Genomic DNA, 16,327 nt, shown 5'->3' on the forward strand with positions numbered 1-16,327 from the left:
GTAGAGAGAGAAGATGGGAGGGGAGGGAGGGGGGATGGTAGAGGATAGGAAAGGTAGCAGAATACAACAGTTACTAATAGGGCATTATGTAAAAATGTGGATGTGTAACCGATGTGATTCTGCAATCTGTATTTGGGGTAAAATTGGGAGTTCATAACCAACTTGAATCTAATGTATGAAATATGATATGTCAAGAGCTTTATAATGTTTTGAACAACCAATAAAAAAATTTAAAAAAAAATAAACAAATAAATATATATGTATTTTAAATCAATATTATTTTAATTAACAAATCATAACTATGTATGTATAGAGTAAGATGTGCTGTTTTCATATAGGTATAAAATAAAGGATGACTAAATCAAATTAATTAAAATAACTATCATCTCATTTAACCACATTTTTTGATGAAACACTTAAATTTAGTCTTAGTTGTTTAAAAATATACAATATATTATTATTATGCTGTCTACATTAATCCTAGGGCATAGTAGATCTTAAAACATTCCTCCTTTCTCTCAAACTGAATCTTTTTCCCAACTCTTCATTCCCTACCCACCCAGGACCTAGTAATCACCATGTGCCATATGTTTTTTTTCTGTTTGATTGTTTTGAGGTCCACAGATAAGTAAGTTTTTACAGTACTTGTCTTTCTGTTCCTGGCTTATTTTACTTAGCCTCATGTCCTCCAGGTTCACCCATATAGTCATAAATGATAGAACTTCCTTCATTTAAAAGACTGAATAGTATTCCCTTGTGTTTGTTGCTCAAACAAAATCTCCTTTCATCTTTTGATGGAAAATTAGATTGATCATAGACCAGAAATTTAAAAACAGGGCAGTGATGGAATAAACTAGCTATTAAGCTAGCAATGTTGCCTAAGTAGCTGATCTTATGAAGTTGATGATCCTACTGAGTAACCTGTGTGCACCCCAAGACTTGAGGAAAACTTACAAGGATACTGAGCACCTAAAGTAAAGACTACAAACCTTTTAAGTCTTTGTATAATTTATTTTTTAATTGAACTCAGGGAACTAATTTAAATGACAAAAATGATTTATGCATAAAACATGAAATATATAGAGTTGAATAAGCAGCAAATGCCAGAAATGATAGTAAAAGGTGATGAACTATTCTCCTTTTGAGAATCATCATGTTGGATTTAAATTGAACTTTAAAAGTGTGATAATATATATATATTAAATTTGATTAATCTTTGCCTTCCCAAATGGTTTCAAGATAGATGGATATGCAGTCAAGGAATGAAAATTAGATAGATTTGCATTGTATATTTTAAACTTAGTCTTAAATCATAGTTTTCTATTGCTTGAGATGGTCAGAAAGAAAGAAATGGAGAATAGAGAGTGCATAGTCTTCACTCAGTATTTATTTATTTATCTTCCCTCCACTGTGGCAATAATCAGTAAGCATTTATGCTCAATTTTTTTTTTATAAAAGCCCATCAATTTTATTTGCCTTCTTTGGATGTAGTGTGCAAAGACATAAGCATATGAAGAGACTTCTTTCTCTTTGAAGCTGACTAGTTGATACAATTTAGGTATCTGTAAAGATGTGAAATGATATTTTTGGAAAGGTGTATTATGGTGAGGAAAGGTATATGAACATGGCAAAGCCCAGGGCCATTCTAAGGAGAGAATGGAGAGTTATCTGTGACCTTTCACTATATGTATGCACATGGCAAAATACTGTAGCAATAAAAGATGCACATTTCTTGCCCTCATATGTCTTAGGAATTTATTTGGAAGTCGAAGAAAGTGAAAGGTGCTTATTGAAGTGATTTTACTTAAGACATATCCGTATGGTCTTAGAATGCATGGTGCGTTAGACAAATTCAAGTACAGAAATAGAAGATAATAGCATTAGTTATAGTATGAGAAAGATGATGTTTACCTGAAGATATTTTTAAAAAGAACAATATGTGGAAATGTGTTGGTTGAAATAGAAAATCAGAAATTAATCTTCCTTGATCTAACATTAAAAATTTAAGTACCATTTATCAAAGGCTTTCTATGGATAGTTCTATATAGAGCACGTATTATTTCATTTAATCCATTTGAGGGTTGATGATTATTTTTTATTTCTATTTGTCAGATATAAAAATCTAAGGTACAGCGAAGTTAAATAACTTTCTCAAGGTTGAATAATTAGTTAATGGTAGATCTGGGATTCTCAGTCAGGCAGTTTTGAATAAAGAAAAGACAAAGCTTAGAGAGATATAAGAAAGGTGGCAAGTTATCACAGAAGAGTGAGAAGCTTCAGTGATATTTGCAGTAAAATTTGTATTAGACATCCTTTCCTCACCTCATTGTCAATGTCAATGTGAATTTCCAATGTTAGAATCCTAAATCTTTGTGATATAAGGTAAAGTTCTAGTAAATATATGAATAAATAATATGCACTTTTGATTTATTTGGCTTCTTAGAATAAAGTCTTTTGGTATGTAATGTAAAAATAGAAATTGGTGGATGGTAAATTTTAGAAATCCTTGTTATAAGAGTTTATCATGTTTTTAACAATATGTATTAGAATCTCATCTGACATTTATCATGTAGAGTAGTGCTCTATTACTTTGGAAAATAAAAGAGTGGGCATTGAGAATATGGAATGATAAATGTCTCAAAGCAGTGCTAATATAACACTAAAAGAATAATCTAACATGTACTTTCCTAGTCATATAGCCAACAACACAGAACTAAAAACCTTTTTTTCTGTAACCTTGAACTAATTCATACTAGTATTTTATGAAAGTGGTATACAATGGTGATAACTATTGTTTCAGCTTTTGTTGAGAAGATTGAAGCACAAATTGGCTATTAGCCTGAAGCTTAAGTATCCCGTAGGAAGAAGAAAACAATTGAAGCCAGTGAATTGACTTCCATTTGGGATAGGTGCCCAATGTTCTGATTAAACTTGCTCATAGTAGCTTCCAAATCTCTGGAGCCATATGTTCACCTGACCTTTGGGAAATAGAGCAACAAAAAGTAGGACAGCTTTATATAAAACCGCCCCAGTGTTCAGCTCAGCAAAATGTTCTCCAAAATACTCAACCAGAACAAGTCGTAGGAAAATTTTTACAAAAATTGAAGCCTAATGGAATGCTTCAATGGGAGATGGTCAGAATATTTATTTTATGATGTTGGGAATACTCATTCCAATCAACCCATTGGCTGGGCAGGGCTGGATTGTGATCACAGATAATAAGAAAAATAGCTAAGATTTGGTGAATTGAAGGCACATAAGCCTGAAGATAAGCCTAAATAGATAGATTGCTATGGTTTAGATTAGGTGTTCCTCAAAAGCTCAGGTGTGAGACAATGCAAGAAGGTTTACAGGTAGAATGATTAGGTTATGATAGCCCTAACCCAGTTAGCGAATTAATCCCTGATAAGGATTGAGTGAACTAAAGGCAGGTAGGTCATTAGGGACATGCCTTTGGGGTATATATCTTGGGTATATATTTGGGGTATATATTTTGTCACTGGTGAGTGGAGTTGCTCTCTCTCTGCCTCCTGCTTCCCTCCGCTACACTCTTCCACCAAGATGTTCTGCTTTACCTGAAGCCCTGTGGTAGGAAGCCGGTAACATATGGACTGAAACTATGAGCCCTCAAATAAACTTTTCGTCCTAAAATTGTTCTTGCCAGGTGTTTTGGTCACAGCAGCAAAAAATGCTGTCTAAAACATAAGTAGAATGAGGGACCAAGAGAAGCCATTCCATTCAGGTCAATTATGATATCTGAGGCTGTGCTGGGGAGGTAAGCAGAATTTGAAGAAGAGTATATTTGCAGAGGAGTGTATGGAACATTTCTTTCTCAGGGATTGTGCCTCGATTCTTAAGATGATAAATTATTTGTAGAGCACTATTTTACTGCTCTATAAGAAATGAATGAATTTGGTGTAATTCCTGCTGTTAAACAAAAAAAGGTTTGTAAATTAGTGGTGGATATTGACTTATAGGCAAATAATTATGCTGTAGTTATGCATCGCATAATAATTTTGGTCAACAATAGAATGTCTATATAATGGTGATCCCATAAGATTGTAGTGGATCTGAAAAATTCCTACTGCCCAGTCAACATATAGCTGAAGAAAAGGCAAGGGGAAAGGAAACTTTAGCAGCAGAAAAAGAACTCCCAAGAACATTTACAGTGAAGGGTTTAGCAAAATATTTGGTAAATTCAATAAACTTCTTAAAATGTTTGAAAACATGGACCATACTCTGATTATAAGTTAATGTATAAAACAAGCAAACCACTATGAATATGTTTATGAAAAGAGTGACATCTTCTTTAGACAGCCACAAGAAGGTCCCTCAGAAGGCATTCCAGGAGAAGGTGCTGTCATCCTACCAGATGATAGCTCCATAGGTACTATTGCCCCTGAAGATCTTCCGGTGGGACAAGATGTGGACGTGGTACTGAAGCTGTGTAGTCTTAGGTTAATGCGTATGTTTGTGTCTTATTTTAACAACAACAACAACAACAACAACAATAAAAACTTTAAGTGAAAGAGAATAGAAAAATTAAGAATGCAAAAAAAAATTAAGTCTTATAAGGATACAGGGAGAAAATATTTTTGTACAGCTATATAGTGTGTTTAAAGTTAGGCATTATTAGAAATGGTCAAAATTAAAATAAGTAAATAAAAGTTCATATAGTAAAAAGTTAATTTATTATTGAAGAAAGAAAGAAAGTAAGGATAGTATAGTCTAAGTGTCCAGTGTTTATAAAGTCTACACTGAGGACTAGTAGCATCTTAGACTGCAACATTCACTCACTGATCACTCACTGACACACCCACAGCAACTTCCAGTCCTGTAAGTTCATTTATGACAAGTTATCTACACCAATGTACTGTTTTTTGAAATTAGTGATATTCTTTTTTATTATAATTACCATCACCTATTAATTGTACAGATCAGTGGGATTCAATGTGATATTTCCACTTATGCCTCAGTAATAATTTCATTGTGTACATATAACATATTTTCTTTATCCATTTCTTCACTGACAGACACTTAGTTTGGTTTTATATTTTACCTATTGTGAATAATACTACAATACACACTGGCATGCTGATATTTCTATGCTATGCTGACTTTAATTCCTTCAGATACATACCACAGAATACTATAGAATACTATAGCTGAATCATTTTGTAGCTCTATTTTTAAACTTTTGAGAAGCATTCATACAGATTTCCATAGTGGCTATACTAACTTACGTTATCACCAGTGTGTATAGGTTTCCTTTTTCTCCACATCCTTATTAGCATCTATTATTATTATTATTATTATCATCATCATCATCATCTTTTTTATTATGGTTATTCTAACTGGAATGAGTTGGGGTCTTGTTATATTATTGATGTGCATTTCCCTGAGGGCTAGAATTACTGAGCATTTTTTATGTATATATTGACCATTTGTATTTATTCTTTTGAGAATTGTCGGTCCAGATCATTTGTCCATTTTTAAATTGGATTGACTTTATGTGTTATGTTTTTTTAGGTTTTAATATATTCTGGATATTAATCCTTTGTTGGGCGAGTAGCTGGTAAAGAGTTTATCTGATGCTGTAGGTTGTCTCGTCAGTGTGTCTTTCTTTGTTTCCTTTGCTGTGAAGAAATTTAATTTTATATAATTTCATTTGTTAATTTTTTTTCTTTTATTTCCTATTATTGTAGTTCTTATCAGGAGATCTTTTCCTGCACAATATCTTAAAGTTTTTTTCTGCATGTTTTCCTCTGGTAGTTTCAGTGCTGCTTACATTAAGGGCTGTAATCCATTTTGATTTGATTTTCCTATGGGGTGAGAGAAAGGGGTCAGGTTTCATCTTCTACATGTGAATATTCTTGTTCAGTATAATACTAGAAATTTTAGCCAGATCAACCAGGCAAGAGAAAGAAAAAAGAAGTATATTAATCAGAAAGGAGGAAGTCAAATTATCTCTATTTGTAAATGACATGATTATATACATAGAAGAACCTAAATATCCTACCCAAAGACTATTAGAATTGATACAATCAATAAAATATTAAGTTTCAACATCAACATACAAAGATAAGTAGCTTTTTTATATGCAGTAATGAACTCACTGAAAAAGAAATCAGGAAAATAATCTCATTCACAGTAACCACCTAGGAATACCTAGGAATAAACCTAAAACACATAGGAATAAACCTAACTTAGGATGTGAAAGACCTCTACAATAAAAATTGTAAAATATGAAAGAAAGAAACTGAAGAAGACATTAAAAGGTACAAAGACCTCCCATGTTTGTAGATTAGGAGAATTAATATTGTTAAGATGTTCATACTACCCAAAGCAATCTGTAAATTCAGTGCAATCCCCATCAGAATGCTTATGACATTCTTCACAGTGCTAACAAAAGCTATCCTAAAATTCATATGGAAGCACAAATGACTCTGAATAGCCAAAGCAATCTTGAGCAAAAAAGAGCAAAGCTGGAGGCATCACAATACCTGCTTTTCAGAGCCATGGTAACAAAAGCAACATGGTATTGACAAATATACCATTTTTATCTTTAATAACTATATATTTACTTTTCAACATTTTGCTATTTTTAGAAACACAGAAGCTTACCATTGTTTTGTAGTTGCATATAGTATTCTGCATGGTTACATGCTGTGCAAGTTCTCAGCCTAGAGCAGAAGGTATACTATGTAGCCTAGGTGTGAGGTGTGCTACATCTTCTAGGTTTGTGTAAGTATATTCTATGATATTCAAACAATGCATAAATTGTCTAACCATGCATTTCTCTGAAGATATCACTGTCATTAAATTAGTGACTGTATACTGTGTTAGAGGAGCAGTGTTGTGCAGAAGTTTCAAGAGGATGGGCTTCACCTGCATTAGGTTCTCATTTCTGCTGTTCCTGGCAGTGATGCCCCGAAGAAATGATTCAGTTCTGTAACTCACATTTCCATTTCCACACAAGGAATCTTTGAAATTATTACCAATGTTACTGAGAAGCACTATTGTTATAAATCAGTATACTGAAGATCATCAAATACCCTATTTTTTTTATTAGGAACAACCTTGTAGTTAATTCCAAAGATAGAAATAACAATGTGGAAGGCCAATGGCATTTACAATATGTTTAAAACTGTGGGAGAGTGAAATCACATAAATGAGATATTAATCGTATGGCTAAACCCTTTTCTTGGAGAACTAAACCTTTCAGTTAAATAATAGTATTTTATTATTTTGTTTTAGAGTTTGATAAATGAGTAAATTATCATTGCTATGTTTTTATGATATGTTTTCAATCTATAAATTCTTGTAAATAACTAGAAAAATAGCAATCATGGTGTTTATTTAAACATTTGAGTATCACCAAGTGAAAGTACTTGAAAGTTATAATTATTTTATTTTAATATCTCATATGTATTTATAATTGTGTGCTACTATGCACCTTTTAATTTTAAAGAAAAAAATTTTAGCACAAAATGTACTTTGTTGAAAATAAAATATTAGTGAATGTAAGGAATGTTTAATCCTATTGAAAAATAATGCATTTTGTAACTTACTTGAGTCCTACTAAAATGGAATAGGACAAGATACTTTGATAACAAAATATTCATTTTACATATAATTCATTAAAAATTACATGTATGGATAAAGTGGAGTTCATCCTTAACAGTGAGTAATCGGATTTTATAACTTGTTTCCAGCCAGGCTTCTAGATTCATACAAGTGTTTCCCTAATGCAGTAAGCCTGGGTGGGTCTAGAGCAAATGTAAAACTGTTCCTAGTAACATTTCTACTAAATAAAGTATGTTTATAATATAGTATCCTGTGTTATCATTGTAGTCTGTGAAAATAATACAGTCCTTACACATTTTTTTTTTTATTTTAGAAAGGAAAGTGCAGCAGAAAACTCATGGTAGCAGTAATAGCAAAAAGTCCATGTGGTCTGAGTGCAGCCTCATCACCCAGGCCTGTTAGCTAAATTAAATGTTCTCCTGGAGGCGAGAAGAAGTAAACTAATGACCATGATTGCATGTTTTCTTTTTAATTTTTATTGATTCTTTTCAGTAATATATAACATTAAGAGACTTTTTGACATAATCACAAAAGCATGGGATCATGATTTTTTTTTTGCACATCTCTAATAATTTTCTTCACTCATTAAAACATTAAAACCTTGCAAATGTCTACTTTATTAGAAAACATACCATGAAATCAGACATGATATAGTCTGGAGAAGCATTTATTTGTTTAGGAAAGTTTAGTCTAATCTTTTTTTTATGAATTAATAAATTCAGAAAGTGATACATTTATGACTAATTCATTTTATAGTTTTTACCAAGCATGTGAAGTTAATTTATAATGCACAGAAAATTGTCTAGATAACTCAAAACACCTAAATGTTACACTGTATTTCACTCTACATTTTAAAATGCTCTATTTAGGAACTAAAGTTGTTTGTTACAAATTTATTTTTTATTAGTCCCAGCACCAAAATGCATTTAAAGTTAGAAAAAAATGGAATGACAAATTTAGTAATTTTTAGACGGGAAGATCATAAGTTTGAGGCCAGCTTCAGCTTAGCAAGAACCTAAGCAACTTAGTTAAACCCTGTCTTAAAATTAAAAGGGGTGGTTATGTAGTTCAGTGGTAAAGTAAAACTGGATTCAAACCCTACTATCCTCTCAAAAATTTTACATTAGAATAATCCTGTGAAATTCTTAATTATCAAAGCTTATTGGACTGGTCTAAACCTAAAAATGAAAGGTATTTCTATTTATAACTCATTATTAAAATGCGAATAATCACTTATTTTAAATAGAGAAAGCTTTAAAAGATTATATCTGATATATATGCAAAATTGTTGTTTTCCTGGAGGTAGTAGGTTATTATCAACCAAATTTACATTTAAGTTGAAGATTAAATTTAAAAGGTGTTGTTTTAAATCTATTTTCTAATTAATCCACTACAAATTTTACTGATTGAAATAAAAGAATTCCCGAATTTTACCAGTAGCTTCTTTTTAATAACATTTTAGATATTGCAAATTAATGATAACCATTGGTGAATACAAGTGCTGAACATACCAGAAGATGGATTTTGTGTGCCAAGAATAGTGGACCATCTTCTTGCAGATTAGCATTCCTAAAGAGAACTACTAGAAACCTCAGTGATATGTTTTTTAATGAAGTAAAATAAAAATTTAAAAATCTCACACCCAACCTGTTTGTAAGTCAAATCATTATTAAGATAGGGAGCATATGAGGGGGAAAGATGCTAGAAGAAAGGGAAATACAGAGAGGGGAATTCAGTATTCTGCACGAATTTATTTTTCAGGTGATTGCCAATTTTCAAAAAGGCAGGCCAAGTTTACAGTGGTCTTCCAGGACTATGGAGTTCAGAGCACACGAGGGAGTAGCCATGGTAAACACCCAAGCTTTCCAGGGATATTACTGATGGGTACACCTTGGATCTAGGTAATGAGCAGCTTTATAATACAGTCCCCCAGTGTCTCTAATTCTTGTGTCAACCCATTCAAATGAATGTGAGCAGACTGGTGGATGTTATATGATGTTATTATTGTGAGTAGTTTCAACTGTATAGACAAAAGGGAGAGATTCTGCAGATATGTTAATGTTCCAAATCAACTGATTTTAAATTGGTAACAAACACTGTTTTGGGAGATGCTGACCTAATCACATATGCTTTTAAGAGTGACTGGCCTGAAATTCCACATCACGTACAACCACAAGAATGGGATCCTAATTAGAATAAGTTTTACTCCGTGTGTGTATAATATGTCAAAATACACTCTACTGTCATGTATATCTAAAAAGAACAAACTTTAAAAAAGAGTGACTGAGACCTTCCTAGACAGAAATATTCTCCTGTTATCCTAGAAGTAGTAAGGCCCCATGTCAAGAGAGGACCCTGTGGCAAGGAACTGTGAGTGGCTTTGAGACTTTCAGATCAGCCCTCAGAAAACAGCCAAGAACAAAATAGGGATCTCATCCCACTACTGTAAGAAGCTGAATTTGCTAATTAGAGCTTTCAAGAGAATCCTAAACTCTAGAAAGGAACATGGCCTGGACAACATCTTCAGTTCAACCTTATAAGACTCTGAGCTCATGGTGTAGCTAGACTGTGCTGAATCACAGAAACTGTGAGAGTTCTTAAAGGGAAAATGAAAGGTTTTGATTTAAATGTGAACTTAAGAATACTATCCTTGGAAATTACTCAGTTGATTACTACTTTTGTGCTTGTTTGGAATTTTTTTATTTATAAATATTAAGGTGTTATTTTTAATATTAACACTGAAAATTCTACTTAGCTTCCAAGTAATTTGTAAAGAATGCAGTGATTTTTTTTTATTGCCTAAACACACATACAAATAATTTTCAGTTGGTGACTACCAAAAGTATTTATGTTTCTCTGCCAAACATTTTAGGCGTTTCATTATATATACCTTTTGAAAATCTGAAATGAACTTTAATTATGATAAATATATAATCTTCAAGTTCTTATGTTTTTAATAAAATAACATTCTTTTATTGACATTTATCTGTACATTGGTTAAATTTATTCTCCCAAAGTTCATTTTTCATCAATGTATTTTTAGCCTATTTTATTCTTCATAGCTAAGTGCAATGAAGAAAGCATGTCAGATTTTACTCACTCTATTTTGAAACTGAGGAATCTAGTACTCAGAAATTAAGTGATTTTAAGATTCTCACTTATATATTAATGAGAAAATTGAAATCAGATTCAGTTCTTCTGATGTCTTGTCTGGTTGATAAATACCTGATTTGTTTTTAGTGGAATTTTGAATGTCTTTTAGGAAATCAGACATCTACACAGTCAAATATAGGAGCAAATAATACAAGGGTACAGTTTAAAAAAATTTTTTTGTAGTTGTAAATGGACAGTATACCTTTATTTTATTTGTTTCATTTTTATATGGTGGTAAGGATTGAACCCAGTGCCTCACACAAGCTTGGCAAGCATTCTGCCACTGAGCTACAACTCTACCCCAAATGTATGGTTATTTTCATTAGAAATATTTGCTCTACTAATCCTATTTTTATACATAGATATTCAAGGTTCAAAGTACTTATAACTATATTTGGAATTCTCAGATAATACAATCCCAACTGAAATTTCATTATCTCAGTAAATATATAAATGAAAAAATGTCTTACATTTTCATTATTTTGCTAATATTACATTGTTTGTTGCTATGATATATCTCGTGCCATAAATTGCACTTCCAATCATAGAAAGAAGGACTATAATTATAAGATATAATTCTGATGACTTCTTCTTCAGTCACTTGTACACAGCAGACTGAATGTAACTTATTCAAGCTGGGATAAATTCTCTCAAAAGTTTGGGGTTTATAGATGTTAATCTTTTTATTATTGAAGCTGGAGTAATATAAACTCAAAATGGAAGGATTTACTCTTGCTTAGACAAGAAAAGCAGACAAAGTCAAAATAGAGGGAGATGGAGAGATGATGAGGGAGAGAGAAGGAGGATGATGAAGGAGGCAGAGAAGATGATGGGGGAAGAGAGAGAGGTAGGAAGAAAGGAGGGAGGCCTTAGGAGTGAAAGGAAACAGAAAAGTTGGTTGTAGAGATCAAATGAATGGAGAGGAGCAACATTAAGAGTTTCTGTGTCTTCAGAGAATTATATACCCAGTTCAAACCACCTATTTATTCCCTGATTCCAGTTCCCAGAATGTTGACTACATTCCTTGCTCTTGGCTTCTTTGAGTTTGACCTATATTGTTGTTGATTTATTTTGCTTTAGTCTTATAACCCTAAGAATTTTGGCTAAGGTCATAAATTGAATCAAAGTGATTCATTATTTTAAGAACCAAAGTGTTCATATTTTAAACATTTTAATACCATTTATATTTGACTTAGTAAAGAAATAAAAAATGTTAAAATATTTGCAGAATATGTATACTTAACAAAAACTAAAATTTACACTAATGCCACTCTCTAAAAGTAATTTCCATGATTGTACTGGTAAATTTTGTTATAATCTTCTGTATATGCCAACATATACAAAAATACACACAGGCATATACTCATTCATTCATAGTCATTATCAGTGGTATATACGGTTTTATATGATGTGGTTTTTATTTAGTATTGTTTTTGGAGACATGTTTTTCATTCACTATGACACCACTATGACATAATTATTTTAATTTATGATCATTCTGCTTTTAATTTACCAAATATCAATTGTAGTCTCATTGAAACCATTATTGTTTTACTCCTTCATTTACTCAAAAACCTTTTATATGTGCTCACAGTATACCAAATATTCTTATGTAGTAAATATATTCCTTTGCTTTGAGAAGATTAGAGACTTTAAAGAAACTAATGGGCAATTATTTCTTAAGTTTGGATCAGTTAATATTCTTGGAGGAAAAGTGTATAAATGATTGCTTTTAAGATGGAAGTGAGTCTTGAACTTAGTCTTGACTTATGAATAAATGACTAAACAGGAAGGAATATGTGAATAGGCAAGGTATGAATTAACAAAGTAAGTAGGACCCAGAATATGAGGTGGAGGGGTGGAGCAGTTTATTTGCCAGTATGTAAGCAATGGGTAGCACTGAAAATTTTAAGTTTGTGTGGGGAACAACCTGGTAGATTTGCCTTGTAAATTGATTATATGACAACAGAAGATGGATTTCTCCGGTGAAAAACTTGACATGAAGAAACTACTTGAAGTGAGAAATGTACTGAAATATTCCATGTAGGAAATGAGAGGCAATATTACCATATAACTGGTGTAGAGAGATGAAGTTATAGCTATATTGAGAAGATGATTCATGGAATTGACAATTTGTTTTGTCTGTCAAAACATGAAAAGATAGGAGAAAACAGGATTGCTCTGTCTTCTGGCTTGCTTCAGTTACCTGAGATATAGAATACAAGAGGATGGGTAGGTTTAAAGGGAAGATAAAGAGTATTGATTTAGATCTGTTTGGCATAAGTTACCTTTTGTATGTTAAGGAAGAGGTGACCAATAGTCAGCTGGTGCACTAGTCAATTTGAACTTCCATAACATAATACCGCAGACTGGGTTGTTTAAACAAGGGTAATTTATTTTCTCTAAGTTCTGTGGATTGGAAGTATGAAATCAAGATTATAACTTGGGCATGTTCTGATGAGCTTTTTTCTTTGACTTGCAGATGGCCACCTTCTCTTTGTCCTCACTTGGAGGAGAGGACACCAGCAATTTCTCTTTCTCTCTTTCTCTTCTTCTGAAGTCATAGTCCTGTTGGTCTGGGCCCCACCCATCATTTAGTCCTAATTATCTCCTGAAAACCCTCTCTCGATATACATTTACAATCAGGGATTCAACATATGAATTTGGGGGGGGACTAATTTCAGTCCATAGCAACTTCACATAAATCTGTATCTTAATGGCATGTAGGAATGGGAGGTGTATACTTGGGTATGCATTTTCTTGAGAATAGACAAGCCTGCCCTTTCTAGAGGGAAAAAAATGAGAGGGTCAATAACTCAAGCATTTATGTTGTTCTCAGAACAAGAGGAAATAGGAAGAGACTGATGAGTTGGAGGAGAGACAGAAGATGTGATTCCTCTGACTATAAAGAACCTTGACATTTATAGGGATTAGAAGATTCCACACTATCAACTGATACATATAGGTCAAAGAAAATGAATGAGAAACTATTTTGCTTATCTATACTAGTCATCCCAACCTTTAGCCCTTGGTAGCTAATGGTATTGGTGGCATCAAACCATTCCTCGTTTCTTCCATATTCTTCATTTTAAAGTTATTTTTATATGTTCTTTTTTTGGTATGAACAATGTCAGTAGCACAGCATTCAACTTGCCAAATACATAGAACTATTGTTTGATTTCTACTATTTTCAGTAAATTGATTTTTAATGTACTATGTTTTTATTTCACAATATTTCCTTCCTTCCTTCCTTCCTTTCTTTTTTGAACCCAGGGCCTTGTGCATGTGAGGCAAGCACTCTAACAACTGAGATGTATCCCCAGCCACCAACAACCTTTATTTTTACTTGACACATGATAATTATACAAACTTATGGGATATTGTGTGAAGACACGTGATAATTATATAAACATATGGGATATTGTGTGAAAATTCAATAAATGTACATAATGTCCAATGGTCAAATCAGGATGACTAGTACTTCCATCTCCTTATACAGTCATCATTTCTTAGTGTTTGTAGCCTTTGAACTCAACTCTTCTAGTTCTTCATAAAATATATAATAGATCGTTAAAAACTGTAGTTTCCCTACTGTGCTGTAGAACATTACAATGTATTCCTCCTACCTAAAATCATCTTGTCATCCTGTGTCCTGTTATCCTGCCTCACTTTAATTCTCTTTTCTCCCATCTTTCTAGTCTCTGGTGATCAATATTTTACTCTTTTCTTCTTGGAGATCAGTATTTTAAAGCTTCCATATAAGATTCAGAACATGTGGTATTTGTCTTTATGTTTCTGGCTTATTTTGTTTCTTACAATGCCGTCCAACTCCATTCACTTCACTAAAAGTGGCAGAGTTTCTTTCTTTTATGGATGCACTACATTCTATTTTGCATATATAACACATTTACAATATCAGTTCATCTGCCAGTAGACACTTCAGTTGATTTCATATATTGGCTACTGTGAGTAGTGTTCAATAAACATGAGAATACAGGTATCTCTTTGATTAGCTGATTTCATTTCCTTTGAATTTGTATCCAGAGGGATAGCCAAACCATATAGGAATTCTATTTTTAGTTTTATGTGGAACCTCCACATTGATCTCCATAAGGATTGCACTAATTTACATTCCTACCCACACTGTATATAAGAGTTACTTTTTCTTGACATACTCACAAACAGTTATTTATTTATTTTGATGGTAGCCATTCTGACTGGACTGAAGTGATATGTGGTTTGAATGCATTTTCCTGATTATTAGTATACTGAACACTTTTAAAATATATTGTTGACCATTTGTATACATTAGTTTCAGAAATTACAATAAGACAATTCATATTATTTGACCATTTTATATTTGTTATTTGCTTTCCTATTATTTATTTGAGCTAGATATTACAATTTTGTTAGATGAAAATTTGCATATATTTCTCCCATTCTTTAAGTGTTTCACTGTGTTATTTTCTTTGCTGTATAGGGTTTTTAAATTGGATATGATCCCATTTGTCTTTTTTTTTTTTTTGGCTTTTATGTTGGGCTATTGGGTCTTATACTAAATATCACTGCCTATACCAGTGTCTTGAAATGTCTTCCTGAAAACTAGATTAAAATTTTAAAGTTTGAACATTTTTTTAAAAAAGGATTTCCCACCAGTGTTCATGTGAAATTAACAAGGGAAAATTGTTGAATGGGCAGAATATAGCTAATTGGAGAAACTTTGTCACACATGAGTCACCTTTCAAAAGCCAAATCATGCTGGGTCTCTCTTTGGAGTTGTTTGAATGACATGTGAAATATAATGCAGAAGATATAAACTTTGAACTGTTTAAGCATGACCTTTCCTGAGAGAAATTTAAAATACAAATCCAAAGATAACAGACTATTCAAAGCAAAAATTATAGGAATGTAATATTTTTATTATATATAAATAAAATATGTGATAAAACAGCATAAATGATGGAATTGGAATGCTCTGAATATTACATTAGAAAAAATATTATTTTTTCTATTGTAGTAGAAAAATTGGATTACTGTGTAATAACATTCTTCCAATACATATGGAGTAATTTAGTATCATTTAAAGACTAAGTAAGGATGTATAAATTAACCCTAGGTTAGGCATTTTTTAAAGAGTTATAGGTTAAGAATCAATAGCAGAGCTAAATGGAATCATAAATTATTCAACGAATCCAAAAGAAGACAGGAAAAAAAAAGGCAAAAAGAAGAAATAAAAGATGGAGCAAATAGAAAACAGGAAGGTCATATATTTTAAATCTAACAACATTAATAATAACATTAAATAAAAATAGTCTAAAACATTAATTCAAAGACAGAATAACTGCATAATATAAAAGTATATACTGCCTACAAGAAACTCATTTTATAAGCAGGATGACAGTTTAAAGATTGGAGAAATATATATCATGGAAACATTAATAGAAAGGAAATTGAAGTAGTTGCATTAATTTTACTAGACTTCAAAGAAAGCATATTAACAGGGTTAAGGGGACCATAAAGTAATGACAATGAACTCAATATTCCAAGAAGACATCCTCAATTCCAAGAAGAATATTATATATATATA

Source organism: Marmota marmota, unplaced genomic scaffold, assembly GCF_001458135.2.
Source record: "Marmota marmota marmota unplaced genomic scaffold, marMar, whole genome shotgun sequence".
Lineage (NCBI taxonomy): Eukaryota > Metazoa > Chordata > Mammalia > Rodentia > Sciuridae > Marmota > Marmota marmota.